The sequence below is a fragment of the Mustela lutreola genome, chromosome 9, assembly GCF_030435805.1.
Source record: "Mustela lutreola isolate mMusLut2 chromosome 9, mMusLut2.pri, whole genome shotgun sequence".
Classification (NCBI taxonomy): Eukaryota; Metazoa; Chordata; class Mammalia; order Carnivora; family Mustelidae; genus Mustela; species Mustela lutreola.
The window spans coordinates 84,321,851-84,347,874 of NC_081298.1; the positions used below are offsets into that span (position 1 = coordinate 84,321,851).

At 39.4% G+C, this 26,024-nt stretch overlaps 1 long non-coding RNA gene across 2 annotated transcripts; it reads right to left on the minus strand.

Annotated features, from left to right (window-relative positions):
* Positions 1 to 341: 341 nt before the first annotated feature.
* Positions 342 to 26,016, minus strand: LOC131840168 (uncharacterized). 2 transcript variants are annotated; one of them, XR_009357233.1, is made up of 5 exons: positions 25,839 to 26,016; positions 19,579 to 19,642; positions 6,146 to 6,224; positions 4,072 to 5,687; positions 342 to 3,727 (listed from the first exon to the last, which is right to left on the minus strand). It is a non-coding gene; the product is annotated as an uncharacterized LOC131840168 (long non-coding RNA). The 2 variants fall into 2 exon arrangements; XR_009357232.1 differs by lacking the exons at positions 6,146 to 6,224; positions 19,579 to 19,642.
* Between the last annotated feature and the right edge of the window lie 8 nt (positions 26,017 to 26,024).

The window sequence follows — 26,024 nt, forward strand, 5'->3', positions numbered from 1 at the left end:
TTGGTTTATGTAATAATTAACTCTACTGAGACACCTTATTTCTCTCTTACTTTTACTTCCTTGTGTTTAAATGGTTACAAATTGGGACTCCTGGGTGGCCCAGTCGGTTAGGTATCTGCCTTTGGCTCGGGTCATGATCCCAGGGTCCTGGGATCAAGTCTGGCAGGGAGCCTGCTTCGCTCCCTCTGCCTGCCACTCTGCCTGCTTGTGTGCTCTCTCTGTGTCAAATAAATAAATAAAATCTTAAAAAAAAAAAGATTAAAAAAATATTTACAAATTAAAGATTTCAGCTTTAAATGTTTTGCTTGGGTCGTATATGTTCTGCAGATAGATTAATTTTTATGTGAGGCTCAAATATTTCCGGCTGCTGTGTTCTACTCTGCTTACTTCCTGTTTGGTTGACTTTTATTTCCTGTACTTTTTCTCAAAGGGCTTTGTTGAAGTTGTGAACTTCCATTTTGGCCTAGGTGCTGGGTTCTATTTCTGAATCTCTCAGTAGTATTAAGCAACAGTATGTATACAGTAACTATAATATAGGAAGTGAAAATTAAAGTACTATCTTAACTTACTATTAATATAATTAAATGCCTACTTTAAAGAAATAATATATTTTAGTGGAGACCATTTTCAGAGATCTCAGACCTCAAAGAGTTGATACACCTTCTCAATATGAACTGCTCTTGGCCATTGGTTGGACTATTGAGGCTCTAGACCCAAAGATCTTATTCCCAAGTAATTACAAGCCTAGCCAGAATTCTCTTTTAGGGACAGTTCTGTGCTTCTTAAATCATTCTGGGCTGCAAACAGGAGCCATCCACTCAACTGGCTTGAACCATATGGGAGTATTTATTACCTCATATAACAAGCAGTCTGAGGTGAGATGATTCCAACTCAGTAGCTAACCATGTCATCAAAAACTCAGATTCCTTCTAAATCTTTTTTTTTTTTAATTTTTATTTTAATTCGTGGTCTTAAAATGGATTCTCTAGTTTACTTGTCACATGCAGACACAACAAAGTCCAGGGAATTCCTGGGTATCTCTTTTCATTAATGAAAAAAAAACAAACAAACATGTATTCCAGAATCTCCCTAGCAAATTTCCCCTCCTATATCAGTCAGAATTGTATCATTTGCCAATTCCTAAACCACTTTTTGGCTCAAGATGGGACTATTGTGATTGAGTTAAAAACGAAGATGGCATTTGTAGCAGGGTAGATAAGCCAAACAAAATCAAAGCTCATGAAAAAGGGGGAAGAGGAGAAAGAATGATAGACTGGGGCCTTTTAATACTAGGATTTACTGTAATACAAAAGGAGACACCCCTTTTCCCTGGATCATTCCTCCTAGATCACTGAATGACGCCATAATTAATACAGTTCCTCAAAGAAGAAACCTGGAAATTCTATTTTCCTACCGCCCCAAATATTTATTTTCCAAAGCCACTGCCTCAAATCACACACTTACCTTCTCTACCCACCATTATTACAACTATTTTCCCTAACAGTCACCTGCCTCTAGTCTTGTACTTCCCTTAGTCCATCTTCCATGTTGTTGAGCCCATGAGTTTTCTCTCCTGGATTACCAGGGTGTTCTCATTAGAGCTCAAATGCTAAAAATGAAGTTAGATGCCACTTTCACTCTCTGCTTCCTCCAACATGAGCTCATTTATATGGTGAAATTTGCTTTGTGGCTGCAAAAATATGAAAGTGTCCTGGTATAAGGAGGTTCAAGAGACAGATGAGAAAAAAGGCCAGTTGAGGAGATGGGAAATGTCTGTCACTATCACCAGCCTGATGATGATTTAGAGTCACAGCAGAGGAGGAGGTTAGAGCCAAAAGATAAAGGAACCATATTCATGATAGATTTTTGTGAGACTTTGTGCATAAGCAGTCCTATTTGAGGCCTACGTGACAAAGTGTGATATTGTGTTGGACAGAAGGGCAGGTCTTCTGGGCTCAGCAAAGCAGGAGAAAAGACTCCATGCTTTATCATACTCTGTCCCTATTTCAGCTCTAAATATCCTATATTGAATGGCAGGTCTGTGTCCTAGCTGGAAGGTCTTCAGTGCCGATGCATAATTTCTTCTCTATATTCCAAGGGCCTAGCACAGTGTTTGGGATGTGGTAAGTATTTAATCATTGGTTAATTCAATATTTATTAAGTTTAATTTCTTTTTAAGATTTTATTTATTTGACAGACAGACATCACAAGTAGGCAGAAAGGCAGGCAGAAAGAGAGGGAGAAGCAGGCTTCCTGTTGAGCAGGGAGCCCAAGACGGGGCTTGATCCCAGAACCCTGGGATCATGACCTGAGCTGAAGGCAGAGACTTTAATCCTCTGAGCCACCCACGCACCCCATTAATTTTCATTTATATATGCAGAACCCAAAAACAACCACTTAGAGAAAGGATGCAACCTACATCATATCACCTTTAAGACAAAAAATGTATTCAAAACATACCCAATAATATTGAAGTATTATTTTATGATTTATGATCTTGATATACAATTTTTAATATGACTAAATATAGGTAAACGTATATATGTTTGCCATAAAAATGAAAAAGTATTATCTGTAAAATCCAAAATCGGGTTTATTACATTTTGAACCTCATTAGAGTTTTTGATAGTTGGCTGTAAATATTAGATGAAATAGTTAGAATAATTAAATTATTGGATGAAAGTCATGTTTGTCTTCAATCTCAGTTGTTAGTTAACAAATATAAGCCTTTCTTATGCTGCAACTTAGAAAGCCTAATTTTCAGATCATAATTCCCTATTTTTCCAACTTGTCATGCAAAATCTGGTTTTTAACCTCATTAAGACCTATAAACTTTGGAACAATTTCCAGTTTCCTAGGACATCCATTCTCTAGTCAACTTCCTTCCTTTTTAAAAAAAATTTTTAAATATTTCATTCATTTATTTGATAGAAAGCAAGAGAATGAGAACACAAGCAGAGGAGAGAGGGAGAAGCAGGCTCTCCAAGAAGCAGGGAGCCCAATAAGGGGCTCCATGCTGGGCTCAATCCCAGTACCCTTGGGACCAAGACCTCAGACAAAGGCAGATGCTTAACCAACTGAGCCACCCAGACATCCCACAACATCCTTCCTAAACAGGTTAGTATAAAAACTATGGAGCGAACAAACGAACGAACAAAAAATCCCAAAATACACACACATAAAACTATAGCAACACAGGAAAATATGAATAATATTTTTTTCAAAGGCTACCAAATTTTATGTATGTATACCATTCATGATTGTAGCTTTATAAAATAAACAAAAAAAAGTTATGCGAGGATACACATCCAACCATTACTCTTGGATATTTTTTTGCAGAGCTGGGGGTGAGGTCATTTTAATTTAGTCTCATTTCCTGTGCTTTAGTTTTTTGCTATGACCAAATAATAGCAGAAGAAATACATCAAAGCTTGTATATAAAAAAGCTCTAGAAGGAAACACATACATACATTCTCACACCAGCACATTGGTGACATCTGTATTAGTGAGGTAGAATTACAGGTCATTTTTCTTTTCCCCAATATGTCTTTAGAATGTTCTAGATGTATATTTTCGATGTTGTAAATTTTTTTTAATTTTTATTTATTTATTTGACAGACAGAGATTACAAGTAGGCAGAGAGGGAGTCAGAGAGAGGAGGAAGCAGGCTCCCTGCTGAGCAGAGAGCCCAATGCGGGGCTCAATCCCAGGATCCTGGGACCATGACCTGAGCCGAAGGCAGAGGCTTTAACCCACTGAGCCACCCAGGCGCCCCTTGATGCTGTAAATTTTTAAAAAGATTTATTTATTTATTTGAAGAGCTGGTCTTCAGATACAGTTCTGATAATCATTAACTTAACTTTTTATAGTATCTTACTTACTCGATTTCATTATTTCTAACTTTGACCTAGAAATATTACCATCAGAAACTTTTTTTTTTAAGATTTCATTTATTTATTTGACAGACAGAGACCACAAGTAGACAGAGAGGCGGGGGGGTGGGGGGAGCAGGCTCCCCGCTGAGCAGAGAGGCTGATGCAGGGCTCGATCCCAGGATCCTGGGATCATGACCCGAGTCAAAGGCAGAGAGGCTTTAACCCACTGAGTCACCCAGGTGCCCCGATAAATAAAATCTTTTTTAAAAAAATGATATTAAAAAAATGATATTTACTGAGCAGCTACAATACTCAGAGCACTGTGCTAAACCTTAGAGAGAACAAATGATGAATAAGACACAGTCAGTGCCTTTAATAAAACTTACTGAGCAGCTACAATACTCAGAGCACTGTGCTAAACCTTAGAGAGAACAAATGATGAATAAGACAGAGTCAGTGCCTTTAATAAAACATGTTAAAGGAGCTATTTTTACTTTTTCCACAGAGATGCTGAATTAAGAACTCTTGGGGAAAAACGAGAATCTTAAAAGATATAAGGCCTATGACTGCTAAGCACTCTATATGTTAGCATTTTTCTTAGTGAGATTATGGCTGCTAGTTGTTAGCTAATGAATATTTTTATATTGCTTTATGTTTTAGATCACATTTGGAAACCCATTGTGGTAGGGGAGAAAAGATCCAAACTAAGAGTTTGGAGGTCTAATTTCAAGTCTCAACTCAGCAACTAATTAGCTCCGTGAACATGGGCAAAGTACTCAAGTTTTCTATGCCTCAATTTCTCTAAGGTTCCTTCCAACCTAAAATTTAACTCTGTTGAGACATATCAGAAACGTCATATGACTTTAATGATGGCTTTATTACCAGTTCTGAAAAATGCTAATTCTAAATCTGTGCAAGTAATTATTGGACCTCATGTTTGTGAAACATCAGGTAGTACTACTGTTACAGAAACCAAGTTAGTATGCTGTGTCATACTTACAGGCAGTGTGATACATGCAAAACTAGCATATGTAATCCTGTAGGGCTCAAACAATATAAACATAGAGATTACAGAGAGAGAGGCATTTGAAAAATGAATGAATATTTTGAAAAATGAGTGTTTTAGAATCGCTTTTAGAGTTCTCATGTACTAAGATTTCATTTCTCTGGGTGTTCACAAGCCTTATGTTTCAGTTCCTTAAATGAAAATAGGTGAGTGGGCAAGTTTCTCAGAGCTACAGTCCTTCCTTTAGGGACTGTCCCTTGCCCCTGAAGTTTGCTTTAGAAATGGTGGTACATGGACTCATGTTGGATAGGAGGGACTAGAGGCAACATTGGTGATGGAGGGATCTAGGTCTGCTGCCACACTCTATTTATGATTTTTTTCTAAGTTAATCTCCATATTTTCATTTTTCTGCCAGCAATTCCTGCTTTTCCAGGTTAGATATTTGAGACTTTTCTTTGCCTCCTGGTTCTCCTTAATTCCCTATAGCCAAGGCCAAGCCAAGGCGAAGCCAAGGTCACCAAGGTCTATACCTTCTCTTTGTAATTTCTCTTAATTATTTTCCTTCCTCTTCATTTTTCCTTCATTTCCACATTCAACATCCTGGTCTGCTTCAGGCTCATGTTTGTTTCACAGCAATAACCTCTTCATGGAGGCTTTCATACTACCAGTCTCATTTCCTTCATCATAGCACTATCTGGATTAAGAACTTGGAATTTTGAGGACTCCTGGCTGGCTCAGTTGGTGGAGCGTAAGACTCTTGATCTTGGGGTTGTTAGTTCAAGGCCCATGCTGGGTGTAGAGTTTACCTTAAAAAAAAAAAAAAAAAAAAAAAAAAAAAACCAGAACTTGCAATTGCAATTTTCTCTACTATCTACAAGATAAAACTAAACCATTCCTCCCAGCATTTTGAATCCTTCCATTACCAAAATTTACCTTTATTTTTCTGTTTCTCAAAATACATTCATATTAGTGTTATGCTAGTTGCTATAACAAAGAGACCCAAATGGCTCAGAAAACACAGAAATTCATTTCTTTTTTTTTTTTTTTTTTTAAGATTTTATTTATTTGACAGAGAGAGATCACAAGTAGAGAGAGAGAGAAGAAGGAGCAGGCTCCCTGCCTAGCAGAGAGCCTGATGCGGGACTCGATCCCAGGACCCTGAGATCATGACCTGAGCTGAAGGCAGAGGCTTAACCCACTGAGCCACCCAGGCAGCCTCAGAAATTCATTTCTTAATTTAGTGTCTGAGTTCCAAGCTGCTTACCTTGTTCCTCAATCATAATCTCCAAGATGTTGTCCTCAATAATAGGGCTGAATATGGATCAGAGGACATCTTTTTAGCCCTTGAAAAAGCGAAAAAGCAGGCTCACTATCTGAAAGTCTCTGCCTAGGAATGGGCAAGCACATATCATCTCTACCCAAGGGAAGCTGGGAGATACAGCACAGCTGAGCAACCATATACCAAGCTACAGTTAAGACAGAAAAGAAGAGAAGTCAGCTGACTCTGTGCCACATGCCCTCTGCTTCCATAGTCCTGGTCTCTCCAACACTCAGTTTTTCTCTTTCTCTCCTTCTCCTCTCTCCACTTATCCAAATAACATCTGCCCTGTTTAAGTATTATCTCCTGCTATGAGTACTGCAACCATATAAAAGAATGCTTTAGAAAGCTGAAAAAAGTGGAAATGGTTCTAGGGCTTTTCAGAACTGATCTGTACATCCTAATCCTTGCCCTTTATGAGGTGTTTTCCCCCTGACTTTTGTCTTTTACAACTTCTTCAATTCATGGAAGAGGATTTCAGAGATCTTAAATAATGCTTACCAAGTAATAAGTAAGCGGGGGAAGAGTGGGAACAGGAAGAGGGTGGGGTTGCCAATTGCACAGGTAAAATCCACTCCTAATGGCTGAGTCCAACTATTACAATTATCTGTCCTGACTTGAGAGTACTCTAAATGGGACTAGAGTATAGTCCTCCCCTCCTTTTTAAAAAGATTTTATTTATTTATTTGAGAGAGAGAGAGAGTGAGACTGAGAGCAGAGGGGAGGGTGAGAGGGAGAAGCAGACTCCCTGCTGAGCAGGGAGCCCAACACAGGGCTCCATCCCAGGACCCTGGATCATGATCTGAGCCAAAAGCAGATGCTTAAATGACTGAGCCACCCAGGCATCCCTTTTTAAAAGATTTTATTTAAAAAAAATAGATTTTATTTTTAAATTATCTCTACACCCATGTGGGGCTCAAACTCACAACTCAGATCAAGAGTCACATGCTCCACCGACTGTCCCAGCAGGTGCCATGAGTGTAGTCTTGATAAGGCTTACTTTCTTGTAAAATAACGTTGTTGCCTAAATTGATGTAAAATATCTACATAACCTGTGCAGCAGAGAGAAGGTAACACAGATATAAGGGGTATCAAAGAGAAGCAATTTGGCAATGTTCATCCAGCACTATTTGAAGGAGAGACATTGAATCTGATGAACAAGATCATTGTGGTTATTATTTTTTTTAAGATCGATTTTATTTATTTATTTATTTATTTATTTATTTATTTGTCAGAGAGAGAGAGTACACAAACAGAGGAGTGGCAGGCAGAGGGGGAAGCAGGCTCCCCCCTGAGTAAGGAACCCACTGTGGGACTCGATCCCAGGACCCTGGATCACAACCAAAGGCATACACTGAGCCATCTAGGCATCCCTCATTGTGGTTATTAGAGAAGTGTAAATACAATTGCTTCTATGTGCTGAAGTACTTAGGGAGAAGTGTACCAGTGCTGACAATCGATTTGGAAATACATTAAAAAAATAAGATAGATGAGTGGTGGATAGAGGGATAGAAAAGTTGCTAGACAGGTGATGAGGCAAGTGTACTGAAATATTAATGGTAGAATCTAGTTGGTGAGCATATAGATGGTCCTTGCAAAATTCTTTCAATTTTCCTGCATGTTGAAAATTTTTATAATAAAAGAGGAAAAAAGCCTGCTACCGTTTTAAAAACATTTTTCCTCTGTCAGAAGAGGATGCCATTTTGTCCTCGAGACAAGTCTGTGAGACAGTCACTATGTTGTTATCACCTCCATTTTATAGATGAGCAGACAAACACAGAGAGGTTAAATGATTTGTCCAATATCCCATGTTTAAAATATGGCCGTGCTAAGATTTAAATCTAGGTCTGTGTTATTTGCAAAGCCAGGCCTTTAGTTATGATACAAGGATAAGTCAACAGACTTTTCTCATAGTCTCCATAAATAATATTATTCAAGATTCTCTCCCTCACTTTGCCTGACTTCTTATCCATAGAACAGTCTTCTTATTTCCTCCCAAACAACTTGCTCTGGGGAAAGAGTGCCCGGGGAGCCTAATGGATGAACTATATCTCTGCTCACAAGAAAAACCTTTGATCAAACCCCAGAGCCAGGCTTGGTTCTCAACTTGTTGTGGAAAACAGATGTCATCTAGGTGGGGTACTGGGTTTTCCTATTAATCATTAAATTGAGCCTCTCTCAGTTGTGATGTTCACTTGCAAGTGTAGGATACCATTCCCTTTTGGCTCCATTGTCCCTTTGAACTCCTTGGTAGGCTAGCATTAACCTGGGGCTCCCCTGTCTCCTCCAAATACTTCCCCTAACCTCACCTACCACTATCTATTGCTTTTTTGCATGAAAAATGATAAATTTTTGATAAATCACCAATTATCACTTGACTTCTAACACTCGCTTCTGTGTTACATATTTATTACAGTACTAAGAATATACTCAACAGCATTATTACAATTTTCAACTGCTCATGGAATTTTTACTTCTGTTGGTGTCATAAACCAATAGCAATAAAACGTATTGCCAGAAATACTACTACAACTTGTATGGCCTTAAAACATAAATGTACCAGATGAACATCTCTACATATCGTGGTTCTTATGGGCCAAATTTGTCCCCAGCTATGTCATGGCTTCTGTAGTAGGAGCACAGTAAGTTGAATATCATGGCTCTAGTGAAGAGCAAAGCTTGTCAGTGTTGAGGGACAGAACTTTTTTTTTTTTTTAAGATTTTATTTATTTATTTGACAGAGATCACAAGTAGGCAGAGAGAGAGGAAGGGAAGAGGGTCCTCACTGAGCAGAGAGCCTGATGCGGGGCTCGATCCCAGGACGCTGGGATCATGACCTGAGCCGAAGGCAGAGGCTTTAACCCACTGACCCACCCACGTGCCCTGAGGGACAGAACTTTTAAGACAGTCAATAAAAAAACATGGATTCCTGAGCCCTTCCCCTTTGTACTGAATCAGAATTTCTGAGAATGGGGCCAAGGAATGTGTGTTCCAAATAAGCTCTCCAAATGATTCTTAAGACCACCAAAAGTTCAAAACCACTATTTCAAACCACTTGGGATATTTTGGAAATCTGGGACCAAACTGTTGGTTGTCAAAGTGATTTGGGGGTACCATGGGCATTTACTATGGGGGTGGTTAGAGGTGCTAGTAGGGAAATGCCTTCTAGGGAAAGTCGGCACAGCCAAGAGCTGGCCCCCATCCTGACGATCTCCCAGTGTCTCACCTGATATTCACATGCATGTAGGCGAAAACTTTATCATAAGCCTGGAACACAATTTCAGTTTACATATAAGAATGAAATATTGTTCATGTGGCTTTCATATACACTGAATTTCCACAGGAATGCAACTACGGTGCAAATCAAAAGATTGTTTAATTAGAAAACTTTCTGAAAGTAGTAAAATTGCAACTTTAGCAGCTCACCAATACAAAACAGCATCAGGCTGTATGTGCAGCACTCACATTCGCTGTGATGCTAATATGTAGGTACAAACATTTGAAAACCTCATTATGTCTTTTATATTTTTCAATAGTTTATTTATTTGTCAGAGAGAGAGAGATAGAGCACAAGCAAGGAGAGTGGCAGGCAGAGGGAGAAGCAGGCTCCCTGCTGAGTAAGGAGTCCCACACAGGGCTCCATGCCAGGACCCTGGGATCATGACCTGAGTCGAAGGCAGATGCTTAACCAATTGAACCAACCAAGCGTCCCTCTCATTGAGTCTTTCAATGTAGTCAGACCCAAGTGTGTAAAGAATGACTCAATTTTGGGGGCACCTGGGTGGCTCAGTCAGTTGACTGGCTCTTGATTTAGGTTCAGGTCATGATCTCATTGTTGGATCGAACCCTGCACAGGGCTCCACACTCAGCAGGGAGTCTGTCCCTCTCCCTCTGCTCCTCCTCCTGCTTGCTCTCTCAAATAAATAAATCTTTTTAAAAAAAAAAGAAAGAAAGAAAGAAAGAAAGAAAGAAAGAAAGAAAGAAAGAAAGAAAGAAAGAAAGAAAGAAAAGAAAAGAAAAACTCAGTTTTCTTCCTTTACTCTCATACTACTATCAAACCCACAACTTCTGATACTAGATGTACGGGATTTTTTTACACACCCAATGATTCTGTTACACCAGCTAGATATCTTACAATTTAGCTCAATTCTGACAGTATCTACCTGGGGAGAACATTAGATTCCATAAATTTAAGGGTGTCAGTCCCATAAGATGCCTCCCACTTCAGATGCCAACTACAAGTAGTAGGTCCCCTAGTTACCCATAACCTCTGTCCGATGTGGCTACATATCATAAGTTCCCACAAACTCTTCCCCATTGGATTCAATTATCTGCTAGAACAGCTCACAGAACTCAAAGAAATAGATACTTGTATTTACCAGTTTATTATATAATAATGGATATGGTAAATTATACAGACGAACAGCCAGATGAACAGATACAGAGAGCAAAGTATGTCAGAAGGGACAGGGAGCTTCCATGTCTTCTCCAGGCAAGCTACTTTCCCAGAACCTCCATGTGTTCACCAGCCTGGAAGCTCTCTGAACTCCATACTATTGGGATTTTTATAGAGGCTTCATCACATAGGCATGATCAGTGATCAACTCCATTTCCAGCCCCTCTTCCCTCTTTGGAGAATTGGGGCTGGGCTGCATATTCCAAGCTTCTAATTGCAGCTTGGTCTTTTTGGTGACCATCCAGGAGCCAACCAGGAGCTTACAAAGAGTTGCCTCATTAGAACAAAAGGCATTGCTATTATTCAGGAAATTCCAAGGGATTTAGGAGCTTTGTGCCAGAAACTGGGGACAGAGACCTAAATATACATATTTCCCATTATTCAAACCAAACATTTACATATTAAAGTATTTTTTTTTATAAATGGCTTTTTATTTCCCCTTGATATTGCCATTAGAACACGGTTTTTATTTGCTTGAAAATATACTTGTGAGGTGGGTTATATCTATGAATTTCATTTCAGGATAGTGAAGGGGATGCTACAAATATGTTATAAAACAGTAGACACTGCTCTGATAAGGTGATCCTTGATCCTTGTCCTTGATGCTAAAGAACAGGCCTTAAACACATAAAATCTTTTTTTTTAATGATGCAGCAATCAAGAAGTCACATCTCTCAAGAAACAAACAAATCTGATTAGTAAATGGATGTGTTGTGGGTCCATGATCCCAGAAGAATATGAGTAAGAGACAAAAAATGAAATTGCTTTATAAGAAAAGAGATGTCTGTTATCAAGCTGAATAGATGTGTTTATAGCAAAGTTTCATAATAAAATTAACCATTGTGGCCCCCTATATATGGCCCCCCATAGGCTCAGAAGAGCTATCTAATTGCAAGGTGTATGATATACCACACATTAAAAACCAGACATGGTGGGACGTTTAATAACCCAACCAGGCTCAAGGAACGAAGGTATTGATCTCTAATCGGGTAAATTCATTCAGCAAACATTGAACATCTGTTATATATGCCAGCCACCAGAAATAAGACAGTACCTCATTTCAAGGATTTTATATTTTAAGTAAGGGAGCCAGGCACATGACCAGAAAACTGTAGTTCAGTGTGATAAGCAGGATGATAGGCAATATGCTGATTTTACTTTGCACAGATGTTAGAAGAGGTCGAGAGGATATGACCACCAGTTGACCTTCAGGCAGGGCAATCAGAGGCCCTTTACCCTCTTCCCTATCCTTGGAATATAGGTTCCACTCACCATTCATTCCCACACTAGGAGCCATTTCAAGGTTGCGGCCTTAAGAAAGTAAAGTATTGTGGAGACCATCTAGACTTTGACTGAACTTTGACTGAACCCTCAAAATGGCCTCAAAATAAACTTTTAAGATTCTGGAAAGATCTACTTGTCTTGCAGCTGCGCAAGACAAACCGTGTTCGTAAGTTTCCTTGCTTATTAAACATGCAATTCACCAGTGTGGAGTGGTGTGCCTTCCTTGTCTCTCCTTGTCCTCAGTGTACAGGGGCCAGTTCTGAATTTCGCCCAGGGAGCTACTAAAGCTGCTAACCAAAAACAAAGAAGGAACAGCCTATCTGGCTAAGGGAATCTGTATACTGAATCTTAGAAGGATTGAAAGGAATGAAAGGATAGAAGGAATGAAACGAGTGAAGAAGTTTGTTTTAGGAGGTGGAGAGAAGGGAGATAGATGGTAAGCAGGGTCTGAAGGAAAGGGTATGCAGTTTGTGTGGCCCTCGTGGGGAAAGTTATTCACAAGACTATTCAGATACTTTTAAAAATTGATATATAACATACATAAAGTGTGCAAGTCTTCACCCACCAGTATAGCTCAATTTTTAAAAATATGTAACCCATGCTAAAGATATACAAAGCCAGGGGCTCTTGGGTGGCTCATCCGGTTGAGTATCAGACTCTTGGTTTCAGCTCAGGCCATGATCTCAGGATTGTGGGGTTGAGCCCCCACTTGGGCTCCAAATAGGGTCTGCTTGTTCTTCTCCTTCCCCCTGAACCAGCATGCATGAAAGGGTGAGGATGCTCTCTTTAGAATAAACAAATAAATATTAATTTTTTTGAAAGGCTATCCAGACTCTAAAGTGGTACTGAAATACAGAAGAGAGTCCACTGTAAATTGAACTCAACTTTGATTTGTGCAGAGGTGACTGGGCATTTTCAGTGGAGAAGGGGGGGGGAGCTAAGGAAGCGACAGTGAGTAGTCAGGGATGTGGAAATCTATAGAAATGGGAAGGAGCCATCTGTGTTTGTTAACCAGCATTTATCGAAGTTCGGTTCCTACTCTCCCACAGAGAGCAGGAGACAAGCATCTTGTCTTTAAAGATTTTTATTATCTATCTGAAAGAGAGAGAGAGAGCACAAGTGGTGGGGCAGGGTGGGGGCAGAGGGAGAGGGGGAAGCAGACTCCTTACTGAGCTGGGAGCCTGATGTGAGGCTCAATCACAGGACCCTGAAATCATGACCTGAGCTGAAGGCAGATGTTCAACTGCCTGAGCCACCTAGGTGCCCCCCCAGGCATCCTGTCTTTAGGTGGTGGCTGGAACAAACAGTGAATTCTTTGGGGGTCTTTCCCAAGCAGCAACCTACGGGGAGCTGAAGTCATCACCCTAGACCTGAGTGGTTAGAACCTCTGCCAGTGTTTGTTCAAGTCTCTTAGTGTAAGGTGTGGGAAAAATAATTTGTGCTAAGAGACTGAAGTTGTTATAGGCCAGACTGAGGACTTGTCAAAAACAGGGCTCAGAAGAGCCTGACTAGAGTTTGGCCAAGGAAAGAGTCTTTATCACTCATATCAAGATATAAAATATTTCTAGCAATTCAGAAGGCTCCCTTGGGCTACTTCTCATCAATATCCACCCCAAGGGTACCCAATATTCTGCCCTCTATCACAAAAATTAGTTTTATATGTTTTTTGAACTTGATATACAGACATACCTTCTTTTATTGTTCTTCACTTTATTGTACTTCACCGATTTTTTTTTTAACAAATCAAAAGTTTGTGGTAACCCTGCATCAAGCAAGTCTATTGGCACTATTTTTCCAATAGCATTTGTTCACTTCATGTCTGTAAGTCAGATTTTGGTAATTCTCACAATATTTCTAACTTTGTCATTATTATTATAATTGTTATGGTGATCTGTGATCTTTGATGTTACTACTGTAATTGTTTTGTAAACTGCAGTCATTAAGATGGGAAACTTAATCAATAAATGTTGTGTGTGTTCTGACTGCTCCATGGACCAGTGGTTCCCCATCTCTCTGCCCCTCCTCAGGCTTCCCTATTCCCCGAGACACAGCAATATTGAAATTAGGCCAATTAATAACCCTGAAATGTCTTCTAAGTGTTCAAGCAGAAGAAAAATCACATGTTTCTCACTTTTTTTTAAGTAAGCTGTATGACCAATGTGGGGCTTGAATTCGTGACTCTGAGAGCAAGAGTCTCATGCTTTATCAACTGAGTCAGCCAGGTGCTGCTCACAAGTCTCACTTCAAATCAAAAGCTAGAAATCATTAAACTTATGAAGTAGGCATGTCAAAACCCAGGATAAGCCTCTTGCACCAAACAGTTAGCCAAGCTGTAAATGCAAAGAAAAAGTTCTTGAAGGAAATGAAAAGTGCTACTATGCCAGAGATCACACAAATGGTAAGAAAGAGAAACAGCCTTATTTATTGCTGATATCAGTTAGCCAAGCTGTAAATGCAAAGAAAAAGTTCTTGAAGGAAATGAAAAGTGCTACTATGCCAGAGATCACACAAATGGTAAGAAAGAGAAACAGCCTTATTTATTGCTGATATGGAGAACATTTTAGTGGTCTGGATAGAAGACTGAATCAGCCCCAACATTTCCTTAAGCCAAAACCTAATTCCCTTAAGCCAAAACCTAATCCTGGGCCCTAACTCTCTTCAATTTCATGAAGGCTGAGAGAGGTGAGGAAGCTGCAGAAGAAAACTATGAAGCTAGCAAATGTTTGTTCATGAGTTTAAAGGAAAGAAGCCATCTCTACAACATAAAAGTGTGAAGCAAAGCAGCAGGTGCTGATGTAGAAGCTGCAGCAAGTTCTCCATAAGATCTAGCTATGGTGCTGATGTAGAAGCTGCAGCAAGTTCTCCATAAGATCTAGCTATGGTCATTAATGATGGTGGCTATGCTGTCAACAGACTGTCAACGTAGACAAAACAACCTTCTACTGGAAGAAGACAGGACTTGAATAGCTAGAAAGAAGCTACATCTGGCTTCAAAGCATCAAGGGACCGGCTGACTCTCTTGTTACAGGCTAATGCAGATGGCAACATTAAGTTGAAGCCAACATTCATTTGCCATTCCAAAAATTCTAGGGCTCCAAAGAATTATGCTAAATCTACTATCTGTGCTCTATAAACAGAACGAGGCCTAGATGACAACACATCTATTTCGAATACAGTTCACTGAATATCTTAAGCCCCCTATTAAGATTTACTGCTCAGAAAAAAGGTTCCTTTCAAAACATTGCTGCTCATTGACAATGCACTCAGTCACCCAAGCATGCTGCTGGAGATGTACAATGAGATTCCTGTTAAATGCCCGCTAAACACAACTAGCATTCTGCAGCCAACAGATCAAGGAGTCATTTTGACTTTCAAGTCTTATTATTTAAGAAATACATTTTGTGATTTGGCTAGCATTTTAGTAACATTTCATTCAAAGTTTGCTTGTTTTCTAGACTAAATATAGGATTGGTATGAAACAAAAAAAAATCTAATGGTTAAATTTCCCATTTGTGTTTTATTTCCTTGAATACTTTTTTCAGTTATTTGTTCAAGGAGATTTAAAAATCATTGCACTTTGGTCAGAAAAATCACAAATATATCTTATTAGTGTATAAAAATAAATAAATACATTTTGATTCAGAAAAGTTGCAAGATACAAATTAATATACAGAACCCTGTTGTGTTTGTATGTATTAATAACTAGTAGAAAAAGAGACTAATAATCCCATTTACAATTGCATCAAAAAGAATAAAATACCTAGGAATAAATTTAACCAAGGAGGTAAAATATCTGTACTCTGAAAATGATAAGACACTGTTAAAAGAAATTAAAGTTGACATAAATAAATAGAAACATAGACCATGCTCACGGATTAGAAGAATATTGTTAAAATGTCTAAACTACTCAAAGCAATCTACAGATTCAGTGTAATCACTATCAAAATATCAGTAGTATTTTTCACAGAACTAGAACAAATAATTCTGAAACCTATATGGAGGAGTGCCTGGGGGGCTCAATCAGTTAAGCAGCTGCCTTCAGCTTGGGTCATGATTCCAGCGTCCTGAGAACAAGACCTGCACCAGGCTCCCTGCTTGGCAGAGAGCCTGCTTCTCCCTCTCCCTCTGCCTGCTGCTCTGCCTACTTGTGCTCTCTCTCTCTCTCAAATAAATAAATAAAATCTTTAAAAAAAAATAATAAAACTTGTATGGAACTGCAGAAGACTCCAAATAGCCAAAGCAATATTGAGAAAGAAGAATCAAGCTGGAAATACCACAATCCCAGATTTCAAACTATACTACAAAGCCATAGTAATCAAAATAGATGGTACTGACACAGAAATAGACAGATCAATGGAACAAAATAAAGATCCCAGGAAAAAAAGCTCTATATTGATAGGGTCAATTAATCTAGGACAAAGGAGATAAGATTATACAAAGGGAAAAAGACAGTCTCTTCAATAAATTGTGTTGGTAAAACTGGGAAGCTACTTGCAAAAAAAGAAACTGACAACATTCCTACACTATACACATAAATAAACTTGAAATGGATTAAAGACCTAAATGTAAGACCTAAAACCATAATTCTAAATGAAAATATCTCTTGGACATCGGCCTCAGTAATATTTTTCTCGATGTCTCCTCAGGCAAAAGAAACAAGCAAAAATAAACAGTTGGGACCACATCAAACTAAAAAGCTTTTGCAGAGCAAAGGAAACCATCAACAAAATGAAAAGGCAAGCCACAGAATGGGAGAAGATATTTTCAAATGATATATCTGATAAGGTGTTAATACCCAAAATATAAAAAGAACTCATGCAACTAAAAAAAAAAATCTGATTAAAAAATGGGCACAGGATTTGAATAGATATTCTTCTAAAGCAGATGTTTAGATTGCTAACAGACACAAGAAAAGATGCTCAAGGACTTTATCAAGATCAAAATCTTTTCCACAGCAAAGGAAACAGTCAACAAAACTAAAAGACAACTGACAGAATGGGAGAAGATATTTACAAATGACCTATCAGATAAAGGGCTAGTATCCAAAATCTATAACGAACTTATCAAACTCAACATCCAAAGAACAAATAATCCAATCAAGAAATGGGCAGAAGACATGAACAGACATTTCTGCAAAGAAGACATCCAAATGGCTAACAGACACATGAAAAATTGCTCAACATCACTTGGCATCAGGGAAATACAAATCAAAACCACAGTGAGATACCATTTCACACCAGTCAGAATGGCTAAAATCAACAAGTCAGGAAATGACAGATGCTGGTGAGGAGGCAGAAAAAAGGGAATTCTCCTACACTGTTGGTGGGAATGCAAGCTGGTGCAGCCACTCTGGAGAATAGTATAGAGAGTCCTCAAAAAGTTGAAAATAGAGCTACTCTATGACCCAGCAATCACACTACTGGGTATTTACCCTAAAGATACAAATGTAGTGATCTGAAGAGCACATGCACCCGAATATTATGGCAGCAATGTCCACAATAGCCAAACTATGGAAAGAACCTAGATGTCCATCAATAGATGAATGGATAAAGAAGATGTGGTGTATATATACAATGGAATACTATGCAGCCATCAAAAAACCCTTGAAATCTTGCCATTCACAATGATGTGGATAGATCCAGAGGGTATTACGCTAAGCGAAATAAGTCAATCAGAGAAAGACAATTATAATACCATCTCTCTACTAAGAGGAATTTGAGAGGCAGCATGGGGGTTGTGGGGGGCAGGGAGGGGAAAAATGAAACAAGATGGGATCAGGAGGAAGACAAACAATAAGAGACTCTTAATCTCAGAAAACAAACTGAGGATTGCTGTGGGGTGGGAAGGAGGTATATGGACCCCGGGGAGGGTATGTGCTTGGTGAGTGCTGTGAATTGTGTAAGACAGATGATTCACAGACCTGTAACCCGAAGCAAATAATATATTATATATTACTTAAAAGAGAGAAAGGTTAAAAAAAAAAGAAAGAAAGAAAGAAAGAAAAGAAAAGATGCTCAACATTACTAATCATCAAGGGAAAGCAAATCAAAACCACAATGAAATATTACCTCATACCTGTCAGAATGGCTAGTATCAAAAAGACAAGGAATAAGAAGTGTTGGTGAGGATGCAGAGGAAAAGGAACCCTTGGGCACTATTGGTGGGAGTGTAAATTGGTACATCCACTATGGAAATTGGTATTAAAGTTCCTCAAAAAATTAAGAATAGAGGGTGTCTGGGTGGCTCAGTTGTTTAAGCAACTGCCTTCGGCTCAGGTCATGATCCTGGAGTCCCGGGATCAAGTCCCACATCGGGCTCCCAGCTCCGTCAGGGGTCTGCTTCTCCCTCTGACCTTCTCCCCTCTCATGCTTTCTCTCTCTCAAATAAATAAATAAAATCTTTTTTAAAAAATTAAGAATAGAAATATATGATCTAGTAATTCCTCTTCTGGATATTTATCTAATGATAAGAAAAACACTAATTTAAAAAGATAGATGCACTCTTATTTTTTTGTAGTATTATTTATAATAGCCAAGATATGGAAGCAACTTAAGCATCCAAGAATAGAGGAATGGACAAAGCAGATGTGGTATATAGACCATGGTGTATTACGTGCCATTAAAAAAAGAATAAAACATTGTCATTTGCAACATGGATAGACATAGAGGGTATTATGCTAAGCAAAATAAGTCAGAAATAGACAAACCCCATATGATTTCACTTATACATGGAATCTAAAAAGCAAGATAAATGAACAAACAAACAAAAGCAGAAACAGATCGTAAATACAGAGACTGAACAGGTAGTTGCCAGAGGGAGGGGTTTGGGGGGATAGGTAAAGGGGATTAAGAGTTATAAACTTCCAGTTATAAAATAAATAAGCCATGGGGATGAAAAGTACAGAATAGGGAATATAGTTAGAAATATTGTGATAACCTGGTACAGTGACAGTAATTACACTTATCATGGTGAACACTTCATAAAGTATGTAATTGTTGAATCACTATGTTATACACCTGAAACTGGTATAATATTGTGTGTCAGTTATACTTCAATTAAAAAAATTTTTTAAATAAAAAGATGAAAAAATACATTCTGTAAGGCTACAGCTGCCACAGATAGTGATTCTTTTGATGGATCGGAACAAAGTAAAATGAAAAGCTTTTAGAAAGGATTCAGCAGGGGTGCCTGGGTGGCTCAGTGGGTTAAAGCCTCTGCCTTCGGCTCAGGTCATGATCCCAGAGTCCTGGGATCGAGCCCTGCATCGGGCTGTCTGCTCCGCGGACAGCCTGCTCCCTCCTCTCTCTCTCTGCCTGCCTCTCTGCCTACTTGTGATCTCTGTCTGTCAAATAAATAAATAAAATCTTAAAAAAAAAAAAAAAGAAAGGATTCAGCATTCTAGATACCATTAATAATATTCATGATACAAAGAAAGAGCTCAAAATATCAACATTAACATGAGGTTGGAAGAAGTTGATTCCAATCCTCATGGAAAACTTTGAGGGGTTCAAGACATCAGTGGAAGAGGGAACTGAAGATATGGTGAAAACAGCAAGAGAACTAGAAGTGGAGCCTGAAATGTGACTGAATTGCTGCAGTCTCATGGTAAAATTCTAATGGATGAGGAGTTGCTTCATACGGATGAGCAAAGAAAGCAGTTTCTTGAGATGGATTCTACTTCTGATGAAGATGCATGAAGACGGCTGAAAAACAACAAAGGATTAAGAATATTAAATAAACTCAGTTGATAAATCAGTGTCAGGGTTTGAGAAGACTGACTCTACTTTTGAAGGAAGTTCTACCATAGGTAAAACATTATTAAACAGCACTGTACAGAGAAATCATCCATGAAAGGAAGAGTCCATCAATGTGGCAAATTTCATTTTGTTTTATTTTAAGAAATTAGCACAGCCACCCCAACCTTCAGCAACCACCACTCTGATTAGCAGCCATTAACATCAAAGCAAGAAGACCCTCCACCAGCAAAAAGATTTCAACTCCCTCTGAACGCTCTGAGGATAGTTGTATTTTTAGCAATAAAGTATTTTTAAGTTAAGGTATATACATTGGGGTTTTTTAGATATAATGATATTACACATTAATAGACTATACTATAGTATAAACATAACTTTTATGTACCCTAGGAAACTGAAAAATTCATTTGACTCACTTTACTACATTATTTGCTTTATTGTGATTGTCTGGAATCAAATCCATAATATCTCCAAGGTATGCCTATAAATGGAATCATATGGTATGTACTCTTTTGTATATGACTTTTCATTTATATTGTTGTTCATCCATATTGTTGTGTGGCAATAATACATTCTTTTTAATAATTGGAGAGAAATTTATGGTATGAATATATTGCAGTTTATGTATTCTGCTGCTAATGAACATTTGAGTTGTTTTCATATTGTTAAGTAGTACAAATAAAGATGCCTTCAATATTCATGCCTATGTTTTGACAAATATAAGCACTTATTTCTGTTAGGTATTTAGCTAAGAGTGGTACTGCTGGGTCATATGATACTTATTATTTTAGGATTGGTAGATACTGCCAATTTTCTAAGGTTATTGTACTAATTTATATTCCCACAAAAAAATTAAGGGAATTCCATTTGTTTCACATTCTCACAAACACTTAGTATTGTTCTTGTAATTTGAGCCATTCTGATGAAGGTATAGCAATATTTTATTACAATTTTTGTGAACATTTCCCTTTTGACTGAGCACCTTTTTACATGATTATGTAAATTATGCTCATAGACATTTTGTGAAGTGTCTATTGGGATCTTTTGCCCACTTAAAAAACTGAGTTATCTTTTTCTTACTGATTTGTAGAGTGAATCAGTATACCAGCTGGGTCCTATGGGAGGCAAATACCAATATTAAATGACCAGTACAAGAGATACACTGGGGGCAATACCTATGAAAGAAAAAGGAGAGAGAAAAAAGGAATAGGCAGGAAAAGTTTTCAGATATAGGTCTGACACTTGTAAAAAGGGAAATGGAAGAACTGGATAGGAATACAATCAGATTGGTGTGTATCTCCAAGAAAGTCTCAGCCAGTTCAATAAGGAGCTCTGACATAATTACTTCCAATAGAGAAGTTCTGTCCTGGCTATAGATAGCGAGCCCTTGTCCCATGACTATGCTCATAATTGGCTAGGTGTTTCCAAGGAATCACGTGGCCTTGGCTTGCAAGCTGAGGTAGATCCTCTTTAGAAGGGAATTCTGAGCAAAGTAACTTAATGGATGCCAAAGAATTCTTTACCAGAGTATGTGCTGCCAAATATCTTCTCCCAGCATGTGGATTGCCTTTTTATTCTCTTAGCGGCACCTGTTAGTTAATTTTAATTAAGTCCAACCTATCTATCTTTTCTTTGGTAGCTATTGCTTTCTGTATAATGTTCAAGAAGTCTTTGCCCTTCTCAAGGTCACAAAGGTATTCTCCTATGTTTTCCCCCAGAAGTTTTATTATTTTTCTGTTCACATTTAGGTCTATGATCCATTTTAAATAATATTTTGGGTATGTGTATATTGGGGTTAGCTTTTGTTATTTTCCAGATGACAGATTTGTGCCAGCACTAGTTAATAAAAAGGCCTCCTTTCCCCCCACCACCTGCAGTGCAGAATGTAATAAACAAGAGACTGTATATGTATGGGTCTGTTTCTGGATTTTCTAATCCAGCCCTTTATTCTATTTGTCTAAACTTGTGCCAATATCACACTGTCTTAATTCCTGTAGTTTTGTAATAAATTTTGATATCTGGTACTGCACATTCTTCAGCTTTATTCTTCACTACTGGCTTGGCTATTCCAGGGCCTTGGCAATTCTACATACATTTGAGAATCACCTTGTCATTTCCAGCAATGCTGGGGTTTCAGCTGGGATTCATTAAACCTACAGATTAATTTGGGGAGACTTGACATTTAAACAATATTAAGTCTTTCAATCCATGAACATGGCATGTCCCTGGGGAGGAACTTCTAGACAGATGGATAAGAAACAGCATGGCTTATGGAATATGAGAAGCTATGAAAGGTGTGAAAGCATAGGACATGGAATGCAGAAGATGGGGCTGAAGAAAGAGAACTGATGTGCATTCATACGAAAGATTCAAGCAGTCATGGATCTGAACGGGTTTTAATGGCTTTCAAGAGGGACAAAAGTATAGGTGGGCATAATAGTTAGGAGACCATTCCAGGAGTTTAGGTGAGATATGATGAAGATGTAAACATGGACAATGGCAATAAAGTGGAGAAGAAATGGATTCATATTTTATTGGTAAAATCTAGACTTGGTGACTGGATGCTGTGGGGGTAGCTGGGAGATGCTGAAAGTCAAAGATAGCCCCCAGCTTCCTGATCTGTATCTGGGTGGTACAAGAAATATGGGGTAAGAGTAAACTTGGAAGAAAAGATGTTGAGTAGGTTGAGTATGGGGTTCTGAAGAGAAGAGTTCTTGGCACAGAGTAGATATTTGTTGACCTGAACACTAACAATAACTGAGGGCCCTTGTGGAAAAACAACATATGCTCTTCTTTTCTACAAGCCCTAACAAGTAGCTGCTTATCATTTTGACGGTAATAAACTTTTTCCCCAGCATAAGTTCCCCCCAAATAAAAAATCACTACTTTCCTTTGTTGTTTTTAGTCCATCCAAAAAATTAAGCATTTCCTATACAACTAAAATGTTTTCATTTTTCGTATGTGGACTGAATCTTTCAAGAGGGGATTCAGCTACTTTAGAAAATAGTGAAAGGCGGGGGGGTGGGGGTGCCTGGTTGACTCAGTCAGTTAAGTGTCTGACTCGGTTTTGGCTCAGGTCATAATCTCAGGATGGTGAGACGGAGCTACAAGTCATGTTCAGTGTTCAGCAAGGAATCTGCTTCTCTCTCTGCCCTGACCCCAGCTTGTGCTTTCTCTCTAAAATAAATAAATATTTTTTTAAAAAATGTGTGTGTGCTGTGTGTGTGTATATATGTAAAATATATACATATGGGATCAAGCCCTGTGTCAGGCTCCAGGCTTAGCACTGAGTGTGCTTGGGGTTCTCTCTCTCCTTCTTCCTCTGTGTGCGCCCCCTACGCCCAGCTCTCATGCATGCAGGTACACACTCTCTCTCAATAAGTAAACACAATCTTGGAGTGCCTGGGTGGCTCAGTGGGTTAAAGCCTCTGCCTTCCGCTCAGGTCATGATCCCAGGGTCCTAGGATGAGCCCTGCATTGGGCTCTCTGCTCCGCGGGGAGATCCTTCCCCCTCTTTCTCTCTGACTGCTTCTCTGCCTACTTGTGATTTGTCTGTCAAATAAATACATAAAATCTTAAAAAAAAAAAAAAGTAAAATCTTAAAAATAAAGTTTAAAATATTTAAAAAATAAATAGTGAAAGGTTAAAAAAGAAAAAAAAAAAAAAACCTTTAAAGAGGTGAGATAGGGGCAATTGGGTGGCTCAGCACCTTAAGCAGTTAGGCTTAAGTGTCTGCCTTTGGCTCAGGTCATGATTCCTGCTCAAAGGGGAGCCTGCTTCTCCCTTTTCCTCTGCCATTCCCCTTGCTTATGCTCTTTCACTCACTCTCTCCTTTTCTCCCTCAAATAAATAAATTCAATCTTAAAAAAAATAAATAAGAAGGGGAGATAATAAAACCCATAGCTTAGTCATGTGACAAATACAAATAGCCCTGGAAGTAAATATAAACATGCTGTCCTATTAGCGAGATTTAAATAAGTCAGAGTCTTTGAAAAATAAATGATAAAACTTAATTCTGTAGTTTTAATAAATCTCTTTAGTTGCAACTTATGATTTTATAGATTGGAGTGGTTTTAGAACTGGTCTGAAGTCTGCAGTTGGGATAGACTCTTGTTTGGCCCAGAACTCTTCAGTAAACAAACATTATTATCCTCTATTAAGAGGTACATAAAACCAATCAGTTTCTGGAGGTGGAATATAAATAAATACATGCAAAATATTCTCCATTCCTATTTGTTAGTCATCTTCATAATGGATTCTTAAACATCTCTGCTCAGTTCTCCCATACAGCTCTGACATTGGGGTTGTAAGGGTAAATACAAGTCTAAAAAATTTAATGAAAAAGTTTCCCTGGTTCCTGGGCTCCTAGGTGGTTCAGTCATAAAGTGTCTGCCCTGGGCTCAGGTCATGATCCCAAAGTCCTGAGATCAAGTCTCCAGAACGCCCCCTGCTCAGAGGGAAGCCTGCTCCTGCACCTCCCACTCCCCCTGCTTGTATTCACTCTCTCACTGTGTGAGTCTCTCTCTCTCAAATAAATAAAATCTTTTTTAAAAAAATGCTCTAGTCCCCCAAAGGACAAGAAACTTCACCTCCTTTCTTTTCAATCAGCAATTCCTTTAGAAAAAAGCAAAATTGTAAACGATTTCTCTCTTTGAGATGTATGTACACCTTTGAAAAAATCTAAGTAAACCTCTTGCCAGTTCTGAATCCAGCTAAGGTCTTTCTTGGGAGCCTTGAAGTTACCTCTTTGAAATCCAAGTATTAGGGAGGACAGTACTCCACCTCCACCTCCACCTCCCTGTCTTTGTGGGTGTTTAAACCTCAGCTTTTGGCTTCCAGATATAACTTCGTATCATTTTTTTCCTTTGGGTAAAGACAACAGGTCTGTCATGGATTCTATCTACCTGGCTACATAAATGAGTTTTGTTTTGTTTTTGTTTTTGTTTTTTGTCTTTATAATCTTTTCAGTGCGTCACAGCATGCTTTAATGCTTATTCAATAATAAAATCGTTTCATTGTTTTCTACTTTTTATGGAGGGTTTTTCTATTACGAGATTTTTTTTTTTTTAAAAAAGATTTCATTCATTTATTTGGCAGACAGCGATCACAAGTAGGCAGAGAGGCAGGCAGAGAGGAGGAAGCAGGCTCCCTGCTGAGCAGAGAGCCCGATGCAGGGCTCGATTCCAGGAGCCTGGGATCATGACCTGAGCCGAAGGCAGAGGCTTTAACCCACTGAGCCACCCAGGCGCCCCTACGAGATTTTATTTTTAATTATTTCCCTAGAACTGGACCCTCCAGTTTCCGCACTTGTACAGCTGGTTGATAATCCGCATTCCCTCTCTGCACTTGTTTTAGGCAGTAAGATAGCGTGGAAAGAGCATGCCTTTAGACAACCCTGGATTTCAACTGTGCTCTTCTCGTTACCAGAACTTAACTTCTCTGAAGTATTACCTTTTGTTTTTCCTCTGAAGTACTACTTAACTTCTCTGAACCCCTATTACATCATCTATAAATTAGAATGATATGTTATAAATGAGATAAATAAACGGACACACAGGAGATCCTTAGCCCGTGAAAGCAGCAAAGTTATACTAGATGCCCTCAACACACTAAACTTTCGGTCCACTCCCCCCTTTCCTCGTGGGTATCTGTCAAATCCTCAGCTGTTTCCTTACAGCGTTTCCTTCACTGATCCTGACCACACGGCGTTATGAGGTAAGGAACCTGAAGTGCCGATCTTAAAAGAGTTTGAAAAGTTTTAGGAGATAAAGTACGTAAGGCTGACAGAGCCGTCGCAGTTCAGACAGAACGGGGGAAAATCAGACTGCGGGGGCCCCCACATGCAAATACGTGAATTACAAACGAACACAGGCGCCGGCGGCTTCCGCACTTCCCCTCCAGGGCGCACCGGGACCTCTGCGCTGCGCCGCCCGCCGGCGCGGGGGCGACGATTTGCATGTACGAAATTGGGAAGAGGGGGAACCACCCATCGAAAACTCCGGGCCGCCGTCCCCCCGGGGCCGGGAGAGCGAGCCCCACTTCGCTGCCCGGCCCGCCCCCAAGTGCTCCCGGGCGGCCGGCCCCCTAGACGTCACCGCGCCCTCCCACCCGCTCCTGAACTTTAAACCACGCGCCTAAGAACAACCTGGAGGAGGGGGATTTCTCCGGAGTCGGCGGCTTTCGCACGCTCGGGACTGTCACCGCCCGGCTCCCAGCGTTCCCTGCGCTCCCGAAGATCCCGCCTCTCGCAGCCGCTACCCAGTCTCCCAGCCCCGGACGGCCAGGGCGGGGGGCGGGGCGTAGGGCGTGGACGGGGCGGAGCGCAGGCCCG